This window comes from Manis javanica, chromosome 1 (assembly GCF_040802235.1).
Source record: "Manis javanica isolate MJ-LG chromosome 1, MJ_LKY, whole genome shotgun sequence".
NCBI classification, from domain to species: Eukaryota; Metazoa; Chordata; class Mammalia; order Pholidota; family Manidae; genus Manis; species Manis javanica.
In genome coordinates this window covers 32,656,926-32,669,031 of record NC_133156.1, presented here as the reverse complement: position 1 = coordinate 32,669,031, position 12,106 = coordinate 32,656,926, and positions in this window count along the sequence as shown.

The window sequence follows — 12,106 nt, the reverse complement described above, 5'->3', positions numbered from 1 at the left end:
GAGGAGAGAGTTTTTGCTGAGATGTCAAATGCAGGCAGTTTGAACAGCAGTTGTACTTACTGCGTTTTTACACCCTACAACTCTAAGAAGGAAACCTGCAAAACAGTTTTATGCTCACCAGCTTGGGGTGCTTTTGATTAAATTTCAAGCGTTCAATCCAGTAACCTTTTTTGTCCACGCGTAATTTGTACACAGTTTTGTTTTATTCAGCTAGGAAAATCTACATTTGTCAAAAAACGGACAGATGATTTTGGTGTCCAAAATTCACCGGACAAATATCATTGTTTATAATTTTCATTTGGCATTAATAAAAGAATAATTTCTATGTGCGTTTCGTGAATTGGGACGTCTTCTGACTCCAGGGTTTCATAGAATGACAAATGGATTGTTGGGGGAAATCTGAAGCTTGTATTAAAAGTTTAATTCACTGAACATTCAGAACAATTGTGGGTGAGACAAAGAAATATATCTTCCTCAATAAACTTTTCTTTTGAAAAAGGAAAAACAAATTATATCATTTGAATAATATGCTTTATGTCGTTCAGTAATTACACGGAAAAAGGAATTTGTTCTTTTTCTCTTAATCTCTAAGGCTTAGAGAGTACATGTTTCTTGTATATAATCTTTCCTAACATTTAAAGAAGCAGCTAAATAGAAGAATGATGAATGAAAGGAGAGCCATGGTGACAAATCGAGCTTTTGATACCGTTATAATCCTCCTTTTTACAGTAACTCATTCAAATCTTTAGCAGCAACACATTCATTTCCATATATACTAAAATGAGAGAGGGAAAACGTGGTTTCCGGAAACACATAAAACAGCATAAGGCTAGTGTATTATGGGACTCAGCCTGCTTAATGCGCATTTAAGCAGCGAGAGCTGGTCACTCTCCGGAAGGACCTCAAAACGAATACAATGCTACACGACTTTATTGATAGCCCCAAGTAGTATGTCCAGCCACAGGAAAAGCATCCCAGTAAATTAAATCTTCCAAAACAATTTTCAAATTGCTGTAAACTTCTTTTTTGGATAGTATGCCTTTGGTGTGAAGGTTAAGGAAACTGATAAAACGTCTCTTTTTCCTTAAAATTACCTTAAAGTAGTATGCAGCCTGAAACTCTCTGGGCAATTCTGCAGCGAGAGGCAGCAGTCCTGAGTTCCCTTTATGCTCTGGCACCAGGCCCGAAATCATGGCATAGGAACACCTCACACAGCGAGTGCCATGGATACAAGAACTGCTCTTGCTGCCATCACGGATGACTGATGCACCCGATATTCCAAGCGCCCTGCTTTGTCCGAGGCATTTTCAGTGCATTATTTACTTTAATCCTCATAATCATTTTGTCAAGGAAGGTGGGTTTTATTCTCCCTATACTACCATGGAGGGAATCACACGCCCAGTAAGCTTAATTCGTTTCCTGAGCTTCCCTTGCATTAAGGACGGGAAGTGCGCGATGTGAACCCAGTACTCTGCCTCTCTGTAAACTGTGGTCTTAGCCACTACATGTACTTCACTGCTGTTGAAAATACATTTTTATATTTGATACTGATCACAATATTCAGGGCTGAAAGCATTGACAAGATGACGTTAGGGCAGTTTGATGGAAAAAGCCACTGCATATACCCAGTGTCTACCTGTCAAAAAATTACCCATACGAAATCTTTTCAGTGATTCCCTTCTTCAATATGAATTCAGAGGAGAGAGTTTTCGCTGAGATATCAAGTGCAGTAAGTCTGAACAGCAGTTGTACAAACTGCGTTTTTACACCCCTCAACTCTAAGAAGGAGACCTGCAAAACAGTTTTATGCTCACCAGCTCGGGGTGCTTTTGACTATATTTCAAGCGTTCAATCCATTATCCTTTTTTTGTCCACGCGTAATTTGTAGACACCTTTTGTTTATTCAGCTAGGAAAATCTACATTTGTGAAAAAACGGACAGATTATTTTTGTGTCCGAAATTCACCGGACAAATATCATTGCTTATAGTTTTCCTTTTGCCATTAATAAGAGAATAATTTCTATGCGTGCTTCATGTATTGGGACGTCTTCTGACTCCAGGATTTCATAGAATAACAAATGGATTGTTGGGGGATATCTGAAGCTTCTATGAGCAGTTTAATTCACTGAACATTCAGAACAATTGTGGGTGAGAAAAAGAAATATATCTTCCTCAATAAACTTTTCTTTTGAAAAAGGAAATGCAATTTATATCATTTGATTCCTATGCATTATGTCGTTCAGTAATTGCAGAGAAAAATGAATTTGTTCTTTTTCTCGTAATCTCTAAGGCTTAGAGAGTACATGTTTCTTCAAAATAATCTTTCCTAAGATTTAAAAAAGCAGGTAAATACAAAAATGATGAATTAAAGGAGAGCCAGGGTGACAAATCGAGCTTATGATACCGTTATAATCCTCCTTTTTACAGTAACTAATTCAAATCTTTAGCAGCAACACATTCATTTCCATTTACACTAAAGTGAGAGAGGAAAAACGTGGTTTCTGGAAACACATAAAACAGCATAAGGCTAGTGAATTATGGGACTCAGCCTGCTCAATGCGTGCGTATTTAAGCAGCGAGAGCTGGTCACCCTCCGGAAGGAACTCAAAACGAATACAATGCTAGATGATAGCCCCAAGTAGTATGTGCAGCCACAGGAAAAGCATCCAAGTAAAAAAAATCTTCCAAAACAATTTTCAAATTGCTTTCAACTTCTTTTTTGGGACAGTATGATTTTGGTGTGAAGGTAAAGGAATCTGATAAAATGACTCTTTTTCCTTAAAATTATCTTAAAGTAGTATGCAGCCTGAAACTCCCTGGGCACGTCTGCAGCGAGAGGCAGCAGTCCCGAGTGCCCTTTATGCTGTGCCACCAGGCCCGAAATCATGGCATAGGAACACCTCACACAACGGGTGCCGTGGATACCAGAACTGCTCTTGCTGCCATCACGGATGAATGAGGCACCCGACATTCCAAGAGCCATGCTTTGTCCGAGGCATTTTCAATGCATTATTTACTTGAATCCTCATAATCATTTTGTCAAGGAAGCTGGGTTTTACTCTCCCTATATTACCATGGAGGGTATCACACGCCCAGTAAGCTTAATTCGTTTCCTGAGCTGCCCTTGCATTAAGGAACGGAACTGCGCGATGTGAACCCAGTACTCTCCCTCTCTGTAACCTGTGGTCTTAGCCACTACATGTACTTCACTGCTGTTGAAAAGACATTTTTATATTTGATACTGATCACAATATTCAGGACTGAAAGCATAGTCATGATGACGTTATGGCAGGTTTGTGGACAAAGCCAATGCATATACCCGGTGTCTACAAGTCAAAAAATTACTAATACGAAATCTGTTCAGTGATTCCCTTCTTCAATATGAATTCAGAGGAGAGAGTTTTTGCTGAGATGTCAAATGCAGGCAGTTTGAACAGCAGTTGTACTTACTGCGTTTTTACACCCTACAACTCTAAGAAGGAAACCTGCAAAACAGTTTTATGCTCACCAGCTTGGGGTGCTTTTGATTAAATTTCAAGCGTTCAATCCAGTAACCTTTTTTGTCCACGCGTAATTTGTACACAGTTTTGTTTTATTCAGCTAGGAAAATCTACATTTGTCAAAAAACGGACAGATGATTTTGGTGTCCAAAATTCACCGGACAAATATCATTGTTTATAATTTTCATTTGGCATTAATAAAAGAATAATTTCTATGTGCGTTTCGTGAATTGGGACGTCTTCTGACTCCAGGGTTTCATAGAATGACAAATGGATTGTTGGGGGAAATCTGAAGCTTGTATTAAAAGTTTAATTCACTGAACATTCAGAACAATTGTGGGTGAGACAAAGAAATATATCTTCCTCAATAAACTTTTCTTTTGAAAAAGGAAAAACAAATTATATCATTTGAATAATATGCTTTATGTCGTTCAGTAATTACACGGAAAAAGGAATTTGTTCTTTTTCTCTTAATCTCTAAGGCTTAGAGAGTACATGTTTCTTGTATATAATCTTTCCTAACATTTAAAGAAGCAGTTAAATAGAAGAATGATGAATGAAAGGAGAGCCATGGTGACAAATCGAGCTTTTGATACCGTTATAATCCTCCTTTTTACAGTAACTCATTCAAATCTTTAGCAGCAACACATTCATTTCCATATATACTAAAATGAGAGAGGGAAAACGTGGTTTCCGGAAACACATAAAACAGCATAAGGCTAGTGTATTATGGGACTCAGCCTGCTTAATGCGCATTTAAGCAGCGAGAGCTGGTCACTCTCCGGAAGGACCTCAAAACGAATACAATGCTACACGACTTTATTGATAGCCCCAAGTAGTATGTCCAGCCACAGGAAAAGCATCCCAGTAAATTAAATCTTCCAAAACAATTTTCAAATTGCTGTAAACTTCTTTTTTGGATAGTATGCCTTTGGTGTGAAGGTTAAGGAAACTGATAAAACGTCTCTTTTTCCTTAAAATTACCTTAAAGTAGTATGCAGCCTGAAACTCTCTGGGCAATTCTGCAGCGAGAGGCAGCAGTCCTGAGTTCCCTTTATGCTCTGGCACCAGGCCCGAAATCATGGCATAGGAACACCTCACACAGCGAGTGCCATGGATACAAGAACTGCTCTTGCTGCCATCACGGATGACTGATGCACCCGATATTCCAAGCGCCCTGCTTTGTCCGAGGCATTTTCAGTGCATTATTTACTTTAATCCTCATAATCATTTTGTCAAGGAAGGTGGGTTTTATTCTCCCTATACTACCATGGAGGGAATCACACGCCCAGTAAGCTTAATTCGTTTCCTGAGCTTCCCTTGCATTAAGGACGGGAAGTGCGCGATGTGAACCCAGTACTCTCCCTCTCTGTAAACTGTGGTCTTAGCCACTACATGTACTTCACTGCTGTTGAAAAGACATTTTTATATTTGATACTGATCACAATATTCAGGGCTGAAAGCATTGACAAGATGACGTTAGGGCAGTTTGATGGAAAAAGCCACTGCATATACCCAGTGTCTACCTGTCAAAAAATTACCCATACGAAATCTTTTCAGTGATTCCCTTCTTCAATATGAATTCAGAGGAGAGAGTTTTCGCTGAGATATCAAGTGCAGTAAGTCTGAACAGCAGTTGTACAAACTGCGTTTTTACACCCCTCAACTCTAAGAAGGAGACCTGCAAAACAGTTTTATGCTCACCAGCTCGGGGTGCTTTTGACTATATTTCAAGCGTTCAATCCATTATCCTTTTTTTGTCCACGCGTAATTTGTAGACACCTTTTGTTTATTCAGCTAGGAAAATCTACATTTGTGAAAAAACGGACAGATTATTTTTGTGTCCGAAATTCACCGGACAAATATCATTGCTTATAGTTTTCCTTTTGCCATTAATAAGAGAATAATTTCTATGCGTGCTTCATGTATTGGGACGTCTTCTGACTCCAGGATTTCATAGAATAACAAATGGATTGTTGGGGGATATCTGAAGCTTCTATGAACAGTTTAATTCACTGAACATTCAGAACAATTGTGGGTGAGAAAAAGAAATATATCTTCCTCAATAAACTTTTCTTTTGAAAAAGGAAATGCAATTTATATCATTTGATTCCTATGCATTATGTCGTTCAGTAATTGCAGAGAAAAATGAATTTGTTCTTTTTCTCGTAATCTCTAAGGCTTAGAGAGTACATGTTTCTTCAAAATAATCTTTCCTAAGATTTAAAAAAGCAGGTAAATACAAAAATGATGAATTAAAGGAGAGCCAGGGTGACAAATCGAGCTTATGATACCGTTATAATCCTCCTTTTTACAGTAACTAATTCAAATCTTTAGCAGCAACACATTCATTTCCATTTACACTAAAGTGAGAGAGGAAAAACGTGGTTTCTGGAAACACATAAAACAGCATAAGGCTAGTGAATTATGGGACTCAGCCTGCTCAATGCGTGCGTATTTAAGCAGCGAGAGCTGGTCACCCTCCGGAAGGAACTCAAAACGAATACAATGCTAGATGATAGCCCCAAGTAGTATGTGCAGCCACAGGAAAAGCATCCAAGTAAAAAAAATCTTCCAAAACAATTTTCAAATTGCTTTCAACTTCTTTTTTGGGACAGTATGATTTTGGTGTGAAGGTAAAGGAATCTGATAAAATGACTCTTTTTCCTTAAAATTATCTTAAAGTAGTATGCAGCCTGAAACTCCCTGGGCACGTCTGCAGCGAGAGGCAGCAGTCCCGAGTGCCCTTTATGCTGTGCCACCAGGCCCGAAATCATGGCATAGGAACACCTCACACAACGGGTGCCGTGGATACCAGAACTGCTCTTGCTGCCATCACGGATGAATGAGGCACCCGACATTCCAAGAGCCATGCTTTGTCCGAGGCATTTTCAATGCATTATTTACTTGAATCCTCATAATCATTTTGTCAAGGAAGCTGGGTTTTACTCTCCCTATATTACCATGGAGGGTATCACACGCCCAGTAAGCTTAATTCGTTTCCTGAGCTGCCCTTGCATTAAGGAACGGAACTGCGCGATGTGAACCCAGTACTCTCCCTCTCTGTAACCTGTGGTCTTAGCCACTACATGTACTTCACTGCTGTTGAAAAGACATTTTTATATTTGATACTGATCACAATATTCAGGACTGAAAGCATAGTCATGATGACGTTATGGCAGGTTTGTGGACAAAGCCAATGCATATACCCGGTGTCTACAAGTCAAAAAATTACTAATACGAAATCTGTTCAGTGATTCCCTTCTTCAATATGAATTCAGAGGAGAGAGTTTTTGCTGAGATGTCAAATGCAGGCAGTTTGAACAGCAGTTGTACTTACTGCGTTTTTACACCCTACAACTCTAAGAAGGAAACCTGCAAAACAGTTTTATGCTCACCAGCTTGGGGTGCTTTTGATTAAATTTCAAGCGTTCAATCCAGTAACCTTTTTTGTCCACGCGTAATTTGTACACAGTTTTGTTTTATTCAGCTAGGAAAATCTACATTTGTCAAAAAACGGACAGATGATTTTGGTGTCCAAAATTCACCGGACAAATATCATTGTTTATAATTTTCATTTGGCATTAATAAAAGAATAATTTCTATGTGCGTTTCGTGAATTGGGACGTCTTCTGACTCCAGGGTTTCATAGAATGACAAATGGATTGTTGGGGGAAATCTGAAGCTTGTATTAAAAGTTTAATTCACTGAACATTCAGAACAATTGTGGGTGAGACAAAGAAATATATCTTCCTCAATAAACTTTTCTTTTGAAAAAGGAAAAACAAATTATATCATTTGAATAATATGCTTTATGTCGTTCAGTAATTACACGGAAAAAGGAATTTGTTCTTTTTCTCTTAATCTCTAAGGCTTAGAGAGTACATGTTTCTTGTATATAATCTTTCCTAACATTTAAAGAAGCAGTTAAATAGAAGAATGATGAATGAAAGGAGAGCCATGGTGACAAATCGAGCTTTTGATACCGTTATAATCCTCCTTTTTACAGTAACTCATTCAAATCTTTAGCAGCAACACATTCATTTCCATATATACTAAAATGAGAGAGGGAAAACGTGGTTTCCGGAAACACATAAAACAGCATAAGGCTAGTGTATTATGGGACTCAGCCTGCTTAATGCGCATTTAAGCAGCGAGAGCTGGTCACTCTCCGGAAGGACCTCAAAACGAATACAATGCTACACGACTTTATTGATAGCCCCAAGTAGTATGTCCAGCCACAGGAAAAGCATCCCAGTAAATTAAATCTTCCAAAACAATTTTCAAATTGCTGTAAACTTCTTTTTTGGATAGTATGCCTTTGGTGTGAAGGTTAAGGAAACTGATAAAACGTCTCTTTTTCCTTAAAATTACCTTAAAGTAGTATGCAGCCTGAAACTCTCTGGGCAATTCTGCAGCGAGAGGCAGCAGTCCTGAGTTCCCTTTATGCTCTGGCACCAGGCCCGAAATCATGGCATAGGAACACCTCACACAGCGAGTGCCATGGATACAAGAACTGCTCTTGCTGCCATCACGGATGACTGATGCACCCGATATTCCAAGCGCCCTGCTTTGTCCGAGGCATTTTCAGTGCATTATTTACTTTAATCCTCATAATCATTTTGTCAAGGAAGGTGGGTTTTATTCTCCCTATACTACCATGGAGGGAATCACACGCCCAGTAAGCTTAATTCGTTTCCTGAGCTTCCCTTGCATTAAGGACGGGAAGTGCGCGATGTGAACCCAGTACTCTGCCTCTCTGTAAACTGTGGTCTTAGCCACTACATGTACTTCACTGCTGTTGAAAATACATTTTTATATTTGATACTGATCACAATATTCAGGGCTGAAAGCATTGACAAGATGACGTTAGGGCAGTTTGATGGAAAAAGCCACTGCATATACCCAGTGTCTACCTGTCAAAAAATTACCCATACGAAATCTTTTCAGTGATTCCCTTCTTCAATATGAATTCAGAGGAGAGAGTTTTCGCTGAGATATCAAGTGCAGTAAGTCTGAACAGCAGTTGTACAAACTGCGTTTTTACACCCCTCAACTCTAAGAAGGAGACCTGCAAAACAGTTTTATGCTCACCAGCTCGGGGTGCTTTTGACTATATTTCAAGCGTTCAATCCATTATCCTTTTTTTGTCCACGCGTAATTTGTAGACACCTTTTGTTTATTCAGCTAGGAAAATCTACATTTGTGAAAAAACGGACAGATTATTTTTGTGTCCGAAATTCACCGGACAAATATCATTGCTTATAGTTTTCCTTTTGCCATTAATAAGAGAATAATTTCTATGCGTGCTTCATGTATTGGGACGTCTTCTGACTCCAGGATTTCATAGAATAACAAATGGATTGTTGGGGGATATCTGAAGCTTCTATGAACAGTTTAATTCACTGAACATTCAGAACAATTGTGGGTGAGAAAAAGAAATATATCTTCCTCAATAAACTTTTCTTTTGAAAAAGGAAATGCAATTTATATCATTTGATTCCTATGCATTATGTCGTTCAGTAATTGCAGAGAAAAATGAATTTGTTCTTTTTCTCGTAATCTCTAAGGCTTAGAGAGTACATGTTTCTTCAAAATAATCTTTCCTAAGATTTAAAAAAGCAGGTAAATACAAAAATGATGAATTAAAGGAGAGCCAGGGTGACAAATCGAGCTTATGATACCGTTATAATCCTCCTTTTTACAGTAACTAATTCAAATCTTTAGCAGCAACACATTCATTTCCATTTACACTAAAGTGAGAGAGGAAAAACGTGGTTTCTGGAAACACATAAAACAGCATAAGGCTAGTGAATTATGGGACTCAGCCTGCTCAATGCGTGCGTATTTAAGCAGCGAGAGCTGGTCACCCTCCGGAAGGAACTCAAAACGAATACAATGCTAGATGATAGCCCCAAGTAGTATGTGCAGCCACAGGAAAAGCATCCAAGTAAAAAAAATCTTCCAAAACAATTTTCAAATTGCTTTCAACTTCTTTTTTGGGACAGTATGATTTTGGTGTGAAGGTAAAGGAATCTGATAAAATGACTCTTTTTCCTTAAAATTATCTTAAAGTAGTATGCAGCCTGAAACTCCCTGGGCACGTCTGCAGCGAGAGGCAGCAGTCCCGAGTGCCCTTTATGCTGTGCCACCAGGCCCGAAATCATGGCATAGGAACACCTCACACAACGGGTGCCGTGGATACCAGAACTGCTCTTGCTGCCATCACGGATGAATGAGGCACCCGACATTCCAAGAGCCATGCTTTGTCCGAGGCATTTTCAATGCATTATTTACTTGAATCCTCATAATCATTTTGTCAAGGAAGCTGGGTTTTACTCTCCCTATATTACCATGGAGGGTATCACACGCCCAGTAAGCTTAATTCGTTTCCTGAGCTGCCCTTGCATTAAGGAACGGAACTGCGCGATGTGAACCCAGTACTCTCCCTCTCTGTAACCTGTGGTCTTAGCCACTACATGTACTTCACTGCTGTTGAAAAGACATTTTTATATTTGATACTGATCACAATATTCAGGACTGAAAGCATAGTCATGATGACGTTATGGCAGGTTTGTGGACAAAGCCAATGCATATACCCGGTGTCTACAAGTCAAAAAATTACTAATACGAAATCTGTTCAGTGATTCCCTTCTTCAATATGAATTCAGAGGAGAGAGTTTTTGCTGAGATGTCAAATGCAGGCAGTTTGAACAGCAGTTGTACTTACTGCGTTTTTACACCCTACAACTCTAAGAAGGAAACCTGCAAAACAGTTTTATGCTCACCAGCTTGGGGTGCTTTTGATTAAATTTCAAGCGTTCAATCCAGTAACCTTTTTTGTCCACGCGTAATTTGTACACAGTTTTGTTTTATTCAGCTAGGAAAATCTACATTTGTCAAAAAACGGACAGACGATTTTGGTGTCCAAAATTCACCGGACAAATATCATTGTTTATAATTTTCATTTGGCATTAATAAAAGAATAATTTCTATGTGCGTTTCGTGAATTGGGACGTCTTCTGACTCCAGGGTTTCATAGAATGACAAATGGATTGTTGGGGGAAATCTGAAGCTTGTATTAAAAGTTTAATTCACTGAACATTCAGAACAATTGTGGGTGAGACAAAGAAATATATCTTCCTCAATAAACTTTTCTTTTGAAAAAGGAAAAACAAATTATATCATTTGAATAATATGCTTTATGTCGTTCAGTAATTACACGGAAAAAGGAATTTGTTCTTTTTCTCTTAATCTCTAAGGCTTAGAGAGTACATGTTTCTTGTATATAATCTTTCCTAACATTTAAAGAAGCAGTTAAATAGAAGAATGATGAATGAAAGGAGAGCCATGGTGACAAATCGAGCTTTTGATACCGTTATAATCCTCCTTTTTACAGTAACTCATTCAAATCTTTAGCAGCAACACATTCATTTCCATATATACTAAAATGAGAGAGGGAAAACGTGGTTTCCGGAAACACATAAAACAGCATAAGGCTAGTGTATTATGGGACTCAGCCTGCTTAATGCGCATTTAAGCAGCGAGAGCTGGTCACTCTCCGGAAGGACCTCAAAACGAATACAATGCTACACGACTTTATTGATAGCCCCAAGTAGTATGTCCAGCCACAGGAAAAGCATCCCAGTAAATTAAATCTTCCAAAACAATTTTCAAATTGCTGTAAACTTCTTTTTTGGATAGTATGCCTTTGGTGTGAAGGTTAAGGAAACTGATAAAACGTCTCTTTTTCCTTAAAATTACCTTAAAGTAGTATGCAGCCTGAAACTCTCTGGGCAATTCTGCAGCGAGAGGCAGCAGTCCTGAGTTCCCTTTATGCTCTGGCACCAGGCCCGAAATCATGGCATAGGAACACCTCACACAGCGAGTGCCATGGATACAAGAACTGCTCTTGCTGCCATCACGGATGACTGATGCACCCGATATTCCAAGCGCCCTGCTTTGTCCGAGGCATTTTCAGTGCATTATTTACTTTAATCCTCATAATCATTTTGTCAAGGAAGGTGGGTTTTATTCTCCCTATACTACCATGGAGGGAATCACACGCCCAGTAAGCTTAATTCGTTTCCTGAGCTTCCCTTGCATTAAGGACGGGAAGTGCGCGATGTGAACCCAGTACTCTGCCTCTCTGTAAACTGTGGTCTTAGCCACTACATGTACTTCACTGCTGTTGAAAATACATTTTTATATTTGATACTGATCACAATATTCAGGGCTGAAAGCATTGACAAGATGACGTTAGGGCAGTTTGATGGAAAAAGCCACTGCATATACCCAGTGTCTACCTGTCAAAAAATTACCCATACGAAATCTTTTCAGTGATTCCCTTCTTCAATATGAATTCAGAGGAGAGAGTTTTCGCTGAGATATCAAGTGCAGTAAGTCTGAACAGCAGTTGTACAAACTGCGTTTTTACACCCCTCAACTCTAAGAAGGAGACCTGCAAAACAGTTTTATGCTCACCAGCTCGGGGTGCTTTTGACTATATTTCAAGCGTTCAATCCATTATCCTTTTTTTGTCCACGCGTAATTTGTAGACACCTTTTGTTTATTCAGCTAGGAAAATCTACATTTGTGAAAAAACG